This window comes from Narcine bancroftii, chromosome 5, assembly GCF_036971445.1.
Source record: "Narcine bancroftii isolate sNarBan1 chromosome 5, sNarBan1.hap1, whole genome shotgun sequence".
Lineage (NCBI taxonomy): Eukaryota > Metazoa > Chordata > Chondrichthyes > Torpediniformes > Narcinidae > Narcine > Narcine bancroftii.
In genome coordinates this window covers 92,250,664-92,266,632 of record NC_091473.1, presented here as the reverse complement: position 1 = coordinate 92,266,632, position 15,969 = coordinate 92,250,664, and positions in this window count along the sequence as shown.

The window sequence follows — 15,969 nt, the reverse complement described above, 5'->3', positions numbered from 1 at the left end:
ATAGGATACTGAGTTAGGCAGAAAGGTAGCAGATGGAATTCAATCCGTATGTGTCAGGTGATACATTTTGAAAGTTCAAACTAAAAGGCTGAGTACAGGGTTAATGGTTGGATACTTAAGTGTGGAGGAACAGAGGAGCCTTGGGGTCCAAATCCATACATCTCCCAAGGTTGCCACACAGGTTGATAGGATAGTTAAGAAAGCCTAATCTGATGTTTGGCTTCATTAATAAGGGGATAGAACTCGAGTCGAGAGGTCATGTTGCAACTCTACAATTGTTCAGTTCAGGTCACTTCATTATAGGAAGGACATGGAAGCTATGGAGAGGGTACAGAGGAGATTTACCAGGATGTTTCCTGGATTGGAAAATAAATCTTGTGAGGCAAGGTTTGCAGAGGTGCGACTTTTCTATTTGGAGCAAAGAAAGATGAAAGGAGACTTTTTTTAATAGAGTTCTACAAAATTCTGAGAGGCATAGATAAATTGGACAGCCAGTGCCTTTTTCCCAGGGCAGGAAAAGGAAACACCAGGGAACATCTGAACAAAGTGAACAAAGGAAAGTGTAGGAAAACATCAGGGGTAAGTTTTTTTTAAAAAAAACACAAAATGCTGTGGGTACCTGGAATTCCTTGCCAGGGATAATGCTGGAGGCTGAAGTATTAGGGGCATTTAAGAGAAGCAGGTGCATGGATATGAGAAAAAGAGGGTTCTGAGGTAGGAAGGGTTTAGTACTTTTCTCTAGGAATATAAAGGTTGGCACAACATCGAGGGCCAAATGGCCTGTGCTTTGTGCCCTTATCGAACTCCATGCTATAATGTTCTGTGTTCTATGACTTACACTGGATTTGTTCTTCCATGGACCAAGTGGCCCCTTTCAAAGTCTTAAAATCCTAAAATGTAAAAATTGTATTTATTACAATTTTTGAAGCTACATAAAACTCCTCAAGATCGGCCAAATGCTAAATCCTTTTTGAATTACAAACTTTTATAAATTGGTTCTTGTTTCTCCTCAAAAATTCTTGTCATTTCACACAGGCAAACTAATGGAAGGGATTGGGGCCCGATATCAAATTGGTTACAGCAATCGTTTATTGGTGACTGTGACAAAATATATTGTTTCATATTGTATATAGATATGTTTTTGGGAGATAAAGTGTGGCAGGTTTTTTTTAAGTGTAGGTCATATACAAACACTTCAAAACAGATTTCATTTAAAATACTGGAGCTCTGCTCAAGCTAGACAGGTCAGCTCTGAATACCTTTGCAAAAGCTTTGGGGAGTGCCCAAGTGACTTCACTAATAGATTGCTGTTTTTAAAAGCAACAGATGAAAGAACTCAGAGCTGCAGTCTCTCTGAGGACTGCTTGCTGTTCTAAGAGAGTCATGTGGGTTTGCAAGCAGAGAGGAAAAAAAACAGGCTTTTCTCTGAGAGAGAGAAAGAGAGAGAGAGAATTCAGTTCTACAATTCCACAGTCATCAGCAGCAGCTGGGACTGGAAAAGGATAAGCTGGCAAGCTTGTGGAAAAACCCCATTTTGAAGATTGGTTGTGAGTGCTTAGTTCAGCCTGATCAAAGTCCTTGTGATCCATAAGAAGAGAGGACTAATACTGAAATAAAGGAAACAAAAGGAACACTGCGGTGACCTGAAAGAAAGTGGTTATCATCTTGAAATCCCTGATGGGGCAAGTTTCTTCGGCAAGACACTGACGTGGCTGATTAAAAGGGATCAGTTTGTGTCCAGGAACAACAACATCTCTCTCTGAAAGCTGACAAGAACCTTCCTGAGCGGTAACCCTTTACTTTTCAAGCAGCAAAGCCTGGTGAATTTTATAAATGTTAAATTCTATGCACAGTATAGAATTGCCTGCAACCAGTGAACTTGGAGGAATGAGAAGTGAGATTGGACTATGAATTAAAGAACTTTTCTAAAAGTACACACATTACATACACATGAGCTTAGAATTAGAAGGGGGTTAAGTTAGGTTAGTTAATAGTAATATGTTAAAGTTTAATCCCATTTTAATGTTTAAAAATAATTAAAAGTAACTTTCGTTTAAGTAATCATTTGTCTTGGTGAATATCTATTGCTGCTGGGTTTTGGGGTCCTCTGGGCCCGTAACAGTGACAAATGATTTTTTGAACCTGTCATCAATTGGAGCCCCAGCTCAAAACGTCTACTGTTCCTTTTCTCCTTCTGAGTTCCTCTTGTGGATTGTGTTCAGCGTCAGACCACTGCATCTGCCTTTTCCTTTTTTGCCTCCAGTCGATTAGGTGTCAACAGCGTAAGCTCCCTACTGATTGGGCACATTCATCCCTTCAGCTAGCATGGATCGGCAATTGTATGCCACACTTGCATGGATCAGGGTTTGCATGTCACATGTGCATGTATCACCACAAACCCAAGGCGTGAAATGATATTTGATTTATGTTCAAAGTAAATTGGAAAGCTGTGAGTAAAATGTTTATTTAAAATCTAAATTCATTAGATGCAAATTGAGTCCCATAGTTCAGGTAGGCTAAGGGGAGGGTTCAGAGTCAGGGCATCAGAAGCTCCAGTGTGCGGTAGGCCAAGGGGAGGATTCAGAGTCAGGTGTCGGTAGCTCTGTCGTGCAGTAGTCCAAAAGGAGGGTTCAGAGTCGGGCATCCTATAATTTCTTCACTGCTTCAACCCATCGGTGGGAAATACTTGTGGGGCACTGGGATATATTGAGTTACATAGAAACATAGAAGATAGGAGTAGGTCATTCGACCCTTCGAGCCTGCTCTGCTATTCAACGAGAACATGGCTGATCTTATTCAGTACCCCGTCCCCGCCTTCTCTCCGTAACCTTTAATACCCTTATACTGAAGAAATAGATCTAATTCCCTCTTAAATATATTTAATGAACCTGCCTCTACTGCCCTCTGTGGCAATGAATTCCACAGATTCACCACCCTCTGGGTCAAGAAATTCCTCCTCATCTCGGTCCTAAATGATTTGCCTATTATCCTCAAACCATGGCCTCGGGTTCTGGATTTTCCCATCATTGGAAACATTCCATCTGCATCCATTCTGTCCAGTCCTGCCAGAATTTTATATGTCTCTATGAGATCCCCTCTCAATCTTCTAAACTCCAGGGAGTACAATCCCAATTTGCACAATCTTTCCTCATTCTGGCAAGAGATCGTCTGCACAAGGTGTATCCATAAACATACATTTGTTTTAGAATTTATCTCTCCTTAATGATCACTAACTGTTCAGGTGAGCATTCATTTTTGGCACTAAGAGGATCAAAACCTATTTGCACTCAACAATGAGTGATGTGAAACTTAGTCATCTGGCACTCATGTACATTGAATCAGATATGCTTCCATCTGTTGTTTTACATGCTGTTATTGACACTTTTGTTAACCAAAAAACACAGAAGTTGTTTAAGTACAGATGCAAAGAAAATGAAAAAATAAATGAATAAAAGGGCTAGAATTGATTCACACAACTTTATATTATACATGAAGTACATTATACGTAGTACAATACAAGTTATTTAACAAAACATCTGTTTGCTCATAGTTTTGCTATTATCTGATTCCACCTGCATTGAATTCGCCCATCGTTATTGAATGAAGATCTACCAGGACCAATGCCTGAAGAGGGCGCACAAAATCAGTGAACCGGTGCGGACTTGAAAGGCCAACCTTGTTCCGCTCCGTAAATGGTTATATGGTTATCACTTTATCCTATTCAACCATGGGTGGGGCAGGGGGTCAAGAGCCTTATTAAAGCTCAGCCAGGGGGCAGGGTAGTTAATCCACCACTGATTTCTCGACTGGAATTAAGTAATTTTGCCCATGATGCTCATCAATGCTTTCCCTTTAATTTGGAAAACATGATTAAGTTCTCTCATGTTTGATAAACAGGAAATTAGCAAAATGTAACGCAAATCATTGCATGATCCTTTCTTAGTTTAACTCTTAAAATCAGCATCTTTTTAAAATTTTCATATTCACCTTTAAAAGACTGATCAAAATCAGACAGCAGTTTTCAATAAATTTGTGGAATTAGAGCCAAGGATAGATACCAGTCATGACAATCTAACCATTTTATTGGCAATAATAGTCTGGCCTAAACACAGATTCTATTACAAAAGCTGAATAATGAAGTTCAGAAACATTGCTTACGGCAACTCTATACAAAGAAAGCATTGAAAGTGTTTCTGGCTCAAATAAGCTGTAACATTTTGGTGGTGATCAAGATCTTTTTACAGTTAAAAGTTAACCAAACAATAGCCATTTCCATTCTGGAACATTAAAGTGGTCAACAGACTATTGCTCCTGCTCCCTTCCCTTCCCCAATTATTTAATCTTACAAAACTTCATTCATTGTAAGTTTCAGTTAAAAATAAGGTTGTAGCACATAACATGCTTGAAATAGTTATTCTTTTTATTACATTTATTTTGAGGTACGTCATTTCATTTCCAAATAAATATATTGATTTTGCAAACTATTAACATGACTGTTTCCACTTTAAGTTGTGCAAATTCTGATCGATAGCCTACAGCCAGCATGAAAATAGAATGTGATCATCAGTCTTTCTTGTTCAAAATCTTCCAGCTACAGCTGTATCCAATTATTCTTTCTCTCCATATGTACATCTCTATGGTATAGCACCATTTGACACCCTAACTTTCAAAATCTCAACCTGATGTTAGACAATGCTGTTTCTATGCATGTATTCCTCCACAACCAATTAAGTCTCTAAATCCAAATTTTTACGTATTCTAACCTCTACGAGAAGCCGTGGATTTATGTCACGTGAAACCAACTTTTTAACCTTTCCTCTTACCCACCAACCCAAACCAATCCCAACTTTTCTTTTTGCATTCAACCTGAACAAGTATCTCTCACTACTTTCTCTCATATCAGATTTGCCACTCCCAAACATTTCCTAGGTAAATTTAAATTTGGACACACAGCAGGGAAACAGGCCCTTCTGGCCCATTGGCCTATGCTACTCAATTTCACCTAATTAATCTACAACCCCCAGTAGATTTAGAAGGGAGGGAGGAAACCGGAGCATCTGGACGAAACCCACGAAGATACACAGAGAATGTACAAACTCATTAGACAGTGCCAGATTTAAACCCAGATGGCTAGCGCTGTAATAGTGTTGGGCAAACCACTATGCTAACCGTAATGCCTGCTGTTCTCTGTCTGTTCCCTATGTAAACCAGCAACAAGTGTTCCCATCCCACAAGCTTCCGTCCTCTTCTTGGCCACAATAGCAGGAATACACGGGTCTTTTGAACTAATAAGTTTCCACAGAATTTTTTTAATGTCCTGATGAACAGCAGACTGGGCTCAATTTAGCATCTCATCTGAAAGACTGCATCTCTTGCAATAAAGTAATCCCTTGGGAAGTTTTGAGTGGGACTCAAACACAAAAAACATTCAACAATAGATATTGCCTGAAGGGAGTCATGACTAATGGAATAGCCAATAAAGCAGTGCCCAACATCAGAACCCAAAGGAACTTGCATGTGATAACGATTTCATAATTTTTCTGTGATTTTGAGATGAAGAATAATGAACATAAGGACCACTTAGATAGATGAAATAGACAAATTTAGTTTCTTAATCTGTAACACTGCTCATAGTTTTAGATTATCCAACAAAGGAAATACCACCTAAGCATCTAATTTGTCAAGAACTCATCAAATATTTTGTTTCATTAGATCACCTCTCAACATTTGTAAGATCCAAAAAGAGTACAGGCCCAACCCACTCACAATTTCTCCCTAAGGTAGCCCAGCAACCTAGTAAACCTTTATTGAACTAACTCCAATGTAAATATACATCATCCTTAACCAAGAATCAAAACTGTGCTCAGTACTTTGGTTGCAATTTTACCTAGGCTCAGTATAGTTGTAAGAAGCCTTCCCATTTTTAAATATAAATATAAAATTTGCCTTCCTATTAATCTGATGACCATGAATATAAGAGGATATATATCTCTCACTGTACTGCTTCTCTAGTCTCTCTACAATTCTTGTTTTCTATCCATTCTACCAAAGGAAATAAGCTCACTTTCCCCTCCCCCATTCGGCCTCACACATGGAAGCTTCAATTTATAACAAAGTTGAGAAATGACACATTTTTGAAGAATATGAATAGCAATATAAACCAAATGAAAACATTTGTAAATGGTCAGAGGGATTAGTAAAGACCCAGCAGGTGTTAGAGTAGGGATCAGTGGGGTGGAGGGTGTCTGAGGTGGGAGAATGGGAATTGATTTTTGCTTTTAATATCTCCGTCACTTTGTCCAGCTCTATTTGCTCTAGCCTGATAATTATTTGAAATATCTTGAAGTTCTTAATTCTTCCAGATCCACTAATTTAACCTGTCCATTAAGCTAAGAACTAAAACCTCCACACCTTTATATCATTAATGTCAACACTTAAAGAGAACCAAACCATGGAAATGTTCAATTTCTTCAGTGTTTTTATTCTTCTTAGGATGTTGAGCTTCTTTTTTCAGAATTTCAAATGATGGAGATTCTGGGAGCGATCAGAACAAAAGGGTGGCATGGTTGGCATAGCGGTTAGTGCAACACCTTTACAGCGCCAGCAATCAGGACCGGGGTTCAAATCCCACATTGTCTGTAAGGAGTTTGTTCATTCTCCCCGTGTCTATGTAGGTTATCCACGGGAACTCCGGTTTTCCACCATCTCTTAAAACATACCAGGGGTGTAGTTAATTGGGTGTAAATTGGGCAGCATGGACTCGAGGGCCCAAATGGCCTGTCACCTTGCTGTATGTCTAAATTTTTCAAAAAGTGACTGCAATCTATTATATGTGAAGATAGAATACTGCCAGTGGTGTACTGTTCAGGAGACAGCAAAGATTTTTATTTCAATATTGGTTATCATTTAATTATGATCAATAAAAGGCAATTTCAAAATGCTTGATGGGAGCGACCAATGTCTCTGAACACAAAGTAATACCCAACATAAAAACTTCAGAGACAAAAACTACAATTATCCCTTCACCTGAATGCTAAAGAACCAAAATGTTACTTTAGTCCACGCCCGCATTCAGTCCTGTTCATGCACAATAATACTCCAGAGGAAAATATGATCACACATGGTAATTTCACAAAACATATCTGAAAACATTAGAAAGATTAAAAATGATAAAATGAAGATAATGTGCACTCATGCATTATCAAAATTTTCAAAAGACAAGTTCCAAATTACTTAATGGTTTTCTGCCATTTCTAACCATATCTTTCTTGAGAACATTGTCCCCAATGACATTCAAAGAGTTCATTTTGTTTATAATCAGCACAGCAGATTCTTTGTGCTCTGGATGAATGAGGAAGGACTATATTCATCTAAATGGTGAGCTGAAAGCTATATTTAACAGTTATTATACTAAGCAGTAACTTTGGTTTTCTACTTATTCACACTAAATATAATGATGTGAAAAGGTATACTGTATATTAACTAATTATGTTCATTTTAACACCAGCAGGTTTTCACGGGAACAAGCTGTGTGTCTTTGCCCATAACGTGGCAATTGATCCAAATGCCACAAATTATGGTAATTTAGCTAATTAAACAGTATGTCAAATCTTCAAGTTTTACTGTGCCGAGGGGAGTCACGTGATGGAGTAGTGGCTGGTCGAATGGAACCAGGCCGCTCCAGAGAAAAGAGAAATAAAGTGTGAAAAAACAGAGCTCAATAAACATAAAATACAGGAAGAGAAAGATAAAATTACAGAGAAGAGAAGATGGCACCCAAAAGAGAAAAAGTAAGAACAGAGAAAATGGAAGAAGGAAAATCACTGGAGAAGAAAGAAGGCGGCCTTACCTGCATGTCAGAGCAGAGAGCCACTGTGGAGAGGAGCAGCCGATCTCCAGTGTTGGTGAGTCCCCAGTGGAGCGGTGACCTCCTGACCAGCAGACTTCAAAAATGGCTCTCAAAGCCAAGAAGAGGTGCGCAACTGCACATGCGTGAAGAGTTGCGCACGTGCAGTGCGCAAGTAAAGGAAAAGGTTAATGCCGGCAGGAGGGGGACTCAGCTGAGGAGTGGCCAGCTGAGAGACGGCCAGTATCAGGGTGTTTGGCTGAGAGAAGTATGTAAGAAAGAAGAAGAGTGGTGAGAAAGAGAATGAAGGACTGGAAGAGGGTGAGCGGCAACGGGGCAACCGGCAGGGGGACGGACTGCGGCAGGGGCCCCAGCAGCGGGTCAGCCTGCAGCAGGGGGCCCAGCAGCGGGTCGGCCTGCAGCAGGGGGCCCAGCAGCGGGTCGGCCTGCAGCAAGGGGCCCAGCAGTGGGTCGGCCTGCAGCAGGGAGCCCAGCAGCGGGTCGGCCTGCAGCAAGGGGCCCAGCAGTGGGTCGGCCTGCAGCAGGGGGCCCAGCAGCGGGTCGGCCTGCAGCAGGGGGCCCAGCAGCGGGTCGGCCTGCAGCAGGGGGCCTAGCAGCGGGTCGGCCTGCAGCAGGAGACACAGCAGCTGGAGGCCCAGCAAGGATACAGAAGCAGCTCACCAGAGAAGGATGAAGATACACAGATACAGAGAAGAGAAGAAAATGGTACAGACATAGATACAGACACAGAAGAGGAGGAAGTCCAAGAATTTCAAAGGAAAGAAGGACAAAGTTTGATAAAGCCTTTTTCAAAGAACAAATGAGGTCATTAAAAGAATGGCTATAATTAGAATTTAGTTCAATCAAAAGAAAAATGAAAAAAACTGAAGACAGAATGCAAAGCTTAGAGTTGGTCATGACTGAAATAGGGAAAAGAGTAGAAAATGTGGAGGAACGAGAAGCTCCTGTAGAAATGGAGATAAATGTTTTAAGAGGAAAGTAGGAAGAGAGTGAAAATAATTTAAAGAGACACAAGATTTATTGTCACAAAAAAATGACGTATTGGAAAACTACAGTAGGCGAAACAACATAAAAATAGTGGGCCTGAAAGAAGGCAAAGAAAGGTCAGATATGAAGGAATTTATAAAAGGATGGATCCCGAAGGTGCTGGGAACAACAGATTCACATGAATAAATAGAAATCGAAAGGGCTCATAGAGCGCTAGTACTGAAACCGCCACCACATCAAAAACTAAGATCCATATTAGTAAAATTTCTAAGATATACGACAAGAGAAAACATACTGGAGCAGGCAAGAAAGGTTAGAGAAGACAATAAGCCGTTGGAATATAAGGGACAAAAAATATATTTTTACCCAGACATAAGCTTCGAACTTTTAAAGAAGAGGAAGGGATTCAACACAGCGAAAACAATCTTATGGAATAAAGGGTATAACTTTATATTAAGACATCCAGCAGTACTCAAAGTATTAATTCCTGGGGAATGGAATAGACTGTTCTCAGACCCAAAGAAAGCCCAAGAATTTGCTGAACATTTGCAGGACAGGTGGAGAGGAGGAGGAGTGACAAGAAGGATTACCGGCAAGAAAATATACAAAAATATGACAAAATATAAAGTAAAGATAATGTATATATAAAGATTTAAAGATGGATAAGGGGAAGAAGGGAAAAACAGAGAGAGAGCTTTGTTTTAAGTATAGGAAAATAGTGTTCTCTTTGGGGGGGCTGGGGGGGTAGAATAATGGTCACTGCGAAATTGGTTGACGCTTGCGAGTAAGTTCGCAAACCAAATGGAAAGGGGAGTTGTGGTTGCCGTCAAGGGACAAGGGGCAATCCAAGGAGGGGAGGTTCATTTGGGGTTAAAAGGTTATTGCTTGTGGGGATTGTTGGGGTATTTCATGTCTTAAGTGTGTTGTCATATATTGAGATTAAAAAGGAAAACTTAAAAAACAGAAATGGAAAAAAGGGAATGGAGGTAGTGAAGAGGTGAAAAAGAAGTGAAAATAAAGATATAAGATGGCCACGTTGGACTATATGACTATAAACTTTAATGGAATATATAACCAAGTTTAAGTGTATCCCATGAGAGAGAAAAAAAAAATCACCTATAATTTAAAAGACAAAGTTACAATGTTTGAAAAAACCTGGGAACCATATATGGAACATAACAGAAAGAGCAGGCCTCGGACCACCACCACCTAAAATGATAAGAAGATAAACACAATCAGATTTAATGTGAATAAGTAGATGATACGTCTTTTTTGTTTGTATTCCTTTTGTATAAAGATATTGTTTTATTGTATTATATGTTCAATATTTATTGTTTATGGAGGGGGGTGGGAAGGGGGAAGGGAGGGATGGGGAGAAAAAAGAGAAAATGTCATTGTGAATATTTAAAGAGATGCATCTGTAAATATATTGGTTGATATGGTTCATAGTGTGATAAATAAAGAATTACAAAAAAAAAGTTTCACTGTGCCTTCAATCTCCAACTCCTTCATGTACTTGGAGAGTAATATGATTGCATTTCCAAAGTATGCAAGAAACACTGATCTCCAGCCTGAATGATGATTTTTTTTTAAAGTGACAATCTGAAATCGTGAAAGATGTAAATTAATCTCGATGAATTGGTTTTCATTGAAAAGAGAATACCAATAAGCTTGTTTACTCACTTCAGCATTCATTTTTACTATCCAGCACTGATATGCTGAATACGAGTACCACAATGAAGTATGGATGAATGAATAGCATTCAAAAAAATCACAGAGGCAAGCATAATGTGGAATTTTTTTTTTTAAATACTGAAATCTGAAATAAAAACAAAGAACCTTGCTTCTAAAAAAAAAATATTGCGTGTCAGGCAGCACCAATGAAACAGTGTAAATGTTTGGCCAAAAACTCTTAATCTTAGCTCCAAACTCTGATTAATTTCTTCACTGAAATATACAAGATGAGCTTTTCACTAAACATCCAGAAGACAAAGGTTCTTCATCAGCCTGCTCACATGACTTAGATCCATAATGAGACCTGATCAAAATCAAAAGTGTAGGGAAGCTTGGATGATGGGGGAAATTCAGGCTCTGGTCAAGAGCAAGAAAGAGGCATGAGGTAAGAAAAGCTTGTAGTTGATACTGATGACTTGAGAACAGTCAGTGTTATGGCTTTGAGGAGGTGCAAAAGGTCCTGATGTGCAAAGTAGGCAAATCTCCTGGGCCTGATCATATACATTGAAGAACACAGTGGGAAGCTAGAGAGGAAATTGCAGGTGCCATGGCTGAGACTTATGAGTCCTCATTAAGTACAGGTGAGGTGCCGGAAGACTGAAAGGTGGCAAATGTTGTGTCGCTTTCAAGGAGAGCTGAAATGACAAGGCTCAGGAACGGACTTCTGGTTAAATTTACAAGAGAGTATTCCGAGGAAGAAGATAAACATACACTTGGATGAACAAAGGCAGATTAGGGATAGTCAGCATTGTTTGGTAAATGGGAAGACATGACTCACAAATCTGATTGTTTTTATGACCAAAATGGTTGACTAGGGCAGAGCTGTAAATGTTTTGTATATGGATTTCACCAAGGCATGCAATAATATTATGAACATTTGGCTGTTTTGGAAGGTTTGATTGCATAGGATTTAAGGAGAGATAACAGAATTGACAGAAAATTGGTTTCATGGAAAGTTGTTTTTCGGACTGGAGGCCTGTGACTGGTGGTGTGCCACAGGATTTGGTGCTGAACCCACTGCTGTCTGTCTTTTATATCAATGACTTGGATGAAAAGTACATATGATTTATACAAATGATGATATGAATGACTTCCAATTCCATGAACTTGACTGCCTCATTTTCATGATGATCATCCAAATGTCTTTACACCTAAATTGCCCATACACAAGGTCTCAAAGCCCTTCATTTCTTTCTCAACAAGAGACCGAACCAGTCCCCCTCCACCCCAATCTCTCCAAATCAAAGGAGTAGCCATGGCTACCTGCCTGTTTGTGGGCTTTGTGGAGCTATCCATACTGCAAACTTACACAGGCAAGACCCCTCAATTCTTCCTCCACAACACTGATGACTACATCGGTGCTGCCTCATTCACCCATGATGAGCTCGTCATTATTATTCGTTTCGCTGGTAATTTTCCTCAGATTCACCTGGTCCATCTCCAGCAACTTTCCCCCTTTTTGATCTGTCTCTATGTTGGGAGACAAGCTTTCTACAGACATTATTTACAAACTATTAACTCCCACAACTACCTCAACTACACTTCACACCCAGTCCCCTGCAACGATTCTATTATTTTCTCTCAATTCCTCCATCTCCATTGTATCTGTTCCCAAGATGGTCTTCTAGTCCAAATCATCCAAAATGTCCTCCTCCTTCCTAAAATGTGCCTTTCACTCCACCACCAACTCAGCCCTCACCTGCATCTCCTCCATTTTCCGCTCATCTGCCCTGGCCCCCTCAGAACCAAAAGTAGGATCCCCCTTGTCCTAACCTACCAAGCCACCAGCCTCCATATCCAACACATTATCGTCCATAATTTCCGTCACCAACGTGATCCCACCACCAGACACATCTTACCCTCTCCGCCTTCCTCAGGAACCGCTCCCTCCAGGACTCCCTTGCCCACTCATCCCTTCCTATTAATTGACCCCTTGGCACCTTCTCCAGCAGCTGCAGCAAGTGCCACACTTGTGCCCACACCCTCTTCCTCACCACTATTCAGGGCCTCAAACAGTCCTTCCTGGTGAAGCAACACTTCACTTGTGTATCCGCATGAGTCATTTACTACATCCAGTGCTTCCCTTGTGGCCTTCTCTACATCTGAGAGACTGGATGCAGACTCAGAGATTACTTCACTGAGCACCTTTGCTCTGTCTGCATCAGTGACAGGGAACCACCAGTGGCCAACTATTTGAATTCTGCGCCCACTTCCGCTCTGACATTCTATCCATGGGCCTAGGTACCTTTAAACCCAGACCACCTGTAACACTTAATTTTCAGTCTGGGCACTCTCCAACCAGATGGGATTAACATTGACTTCTTTGGTTTCTGCTAGCCTACTCTCCATTCTCCCTACCTTCCATTTCCCTTTGTCTTCTTTCCTCTAGCTCTCCAACCCCTGCCCTCTCCATTCACAGAGCCATTCCCCCACCCCCCTCTCCGTTTCCTGGTGTGTCCTCCCTCCCTAATCCACCTATTACCTCCAGCCTGTGGGACTCTGCTCTTCCCCCTGTCCCACCATTTTGTTCATGAGCCTGCCCACATTTTCTCAAAACTTGATGAAGGGCTCAAGCCCGAAATGTTGGTTATGTTTCTTTATCTTTGCTACATATAGTTTTACTGCTGAGTTTCTCCAGCATTGTGTTTTTACTTCAATCACGGTATCCGCAGACTTTCATATTTACAACTATATGATTAGCAATTTTGAGGACAACACTGAAAGTGGTTGGTATTGTTGATAGCAAAGACTGTTACTACAAACTGGAGCCTGATCTTGATCAGATGGGCACGTAGGAAGAAATGTTGATGAAATTTAATGCAGAAAAATGTGAGATGTTGCATTTTTGGAAGTAATTACAAGAGTACAATCAATACAGTGAATGGAAGATATCTGGGAAGGGTTGTTCTGCAGAGGGAGCAAGTTCGAGTACATAGTACGTTAAAAGTCATGTCACGGGTAGATAGGCTGGTTAAAAAAGGCTTTTGGCACATTGGCCTTCCCAATCAGAGTACTGTATAGAAATTGGGGCGTCATGTTGCAATTGTATAAGACGGTGAGGCCACAGAGTATTGTATTTAGTTTTTATTACCATGCTATTAGAAAGATGTTGTCAAGCTGGAGAGGGTGCAGAGATTTATGAAGATATCATCAGGACTCACAGGTCTGAGCTATAGGGAATTTGAGCAGGCTACGACTTTATTCATTGGGGTTCAGGATGATGAGTTGTGTACAAAATCATTCGAGGAATAGATCAGTTAAACAGGATATATTTCCCAGAATAGGGGAAATCAAGGACTAGAGGATTAAACTAAAGGGGTAAAAATTTAAACAGGAACATGAGGGATAACTTTTTTCTCCCCCCCCCATAAAAGGTGGTGGATGTATGGAACAAATGACCAGAGGAAGTAGCTTAGGCAAGTACTATTGCATTTAGATGGATGTGGATAGGATAGGTTTAGAGGGAAGTGGGACTATTGTGGAACGTTTTTGGTCAGCGTGGGCAGATTGAGCCAAAGTGCCTATATCCATTCTGTCTGACTTTGTGCTATCACACCTACTTCTAATCCAACTTGCCTACATTAATTTCATTGTCCATGTAAGCACCTCTCATTTAAGTACCTGTCAAGATATCCCTTAAACATTACTGGTCCTACATCCTCCACCAGCTTATTCCAGATACCTATGTGACACTGGAAAATTTGCCCCTCAATCTCCTTTATACTTCCCCTTCTCAGCTTCTAGTTTTAGACACCCTAGCCCTGGAATTGGACATTGGCTATCAACCCATCTTCACCTCTATCATGTCACCTCTATGTACATCTGTCACGTCGCCTGTCAACCTCCTTCACTCCAGGGGCCCTCTCTAATCCCTGCTGATAACATTAGCCCTCCAACCAAGATGCTCGTACATGTTTTTTTTTCCCTCTCTAGCTTTATCATATTCATCATTAGTAATCCCAAACTCACCAGTGTTTCAACAAACCAGCATCTGGAAAGGCATTGAGCATTTCAAGTCTCCTCTAAGTAGAGTCCAAGCAGGCAAAGAAGCATGTAACAATGCACCCACCTCATCAAACTTCACCTGTGGCTGACATGGCAAAAAGTGTTCAGATCCCACAACGAACAGTCACCCCAAAACTCAATATATATCTTGCACCACTTAACTAAGTCTAAAATACAAATCATCAGTAGTTTGTCATTTCTCCTTGCAATATCTTAGTTATAAAATGCAGATAATAGAAGAATCAGATAATTGGAGATGTGTTGCCAAGGCCAGGCTGCAATAGAAATTCACTGCACCCAGCACTCGTACATTTATATCTAGGTATAAGACTGCCCATCTTCACGTTTAGGCTACAGCCATCATTGCCTGAATATTTAAATCAGTATATCCAATATCAGTTCATCTCTCTCAGGTCTCACAATGCTGGACTATGGAGTAAGGCAAGGTCAGTTACACATTAAACTCCATATTGATGTAGAATGTATACTATGATTAATGCCTCACTATTTTGTTTTGTTCAAAATAATACTCACTTTCCTAGCTACCATAACAACTGACAATGCAGTTAGGCTGGCATTTTTATTTCAAGAATACAGTACTTTCATTTACTTTTTAAAATTACAAATAACTTTTCACCATATTGAATTGAAGGACACTTTTTTTAAAAAAAATTCTAACCTCATGTATTTCTTCCAAATTCAGTAAATCTATAATCTTCACTGACCTCAAAATCTAACTCATTCGTAAGTCCTGGATTTAAGATGCCAAGATTAATAAAATAGGTGCAAGAATACATCATTTGTTAGATATACAAATGTTTTGCAGTAATTTCTAGAAACTTTAAATATGTGATGGCCTTATTAAAAAAAAAGTCTCTTTCGAGCAATGCAGGATCCAAAATCTTTTGCAGGTTGTTAACCTGGGAACCACAAAACAGTGTTATACCATTTAAACCAGCCATTCTCAATCTTATTTTGGGCTGTCCCACCCCCACCCCCAGACTCTGCTCAAAGTTTATGAGCCCCTTCCCTGTGAAGCAGTCAAGGTTTGGTTTCTTCTGTACTTTTCTCCAACATTAAAAAAAATTATGTTACATGGAGTGTAAAGAAAACAAGCCTTTCACTTAAATGGGCTGTAGCCCTTATTAATATATGGCTGATTTAGACAATGAAACATCATAGAACTATAGAACATTACAACACAGAACCAGGCCCCTTTGTCCCTTCTCGTCTGTGCCAAACCATTTTTTTGCCTAGTTCTACTGACCTGCACCCAGTCCATACCCCTCCATTCCTCTCATATCATTAATCCTGTTGGGTAAAGGCATAATTTCAAACAGGTACTTGTTTCTCCAAATCATTATAAACAAATACTC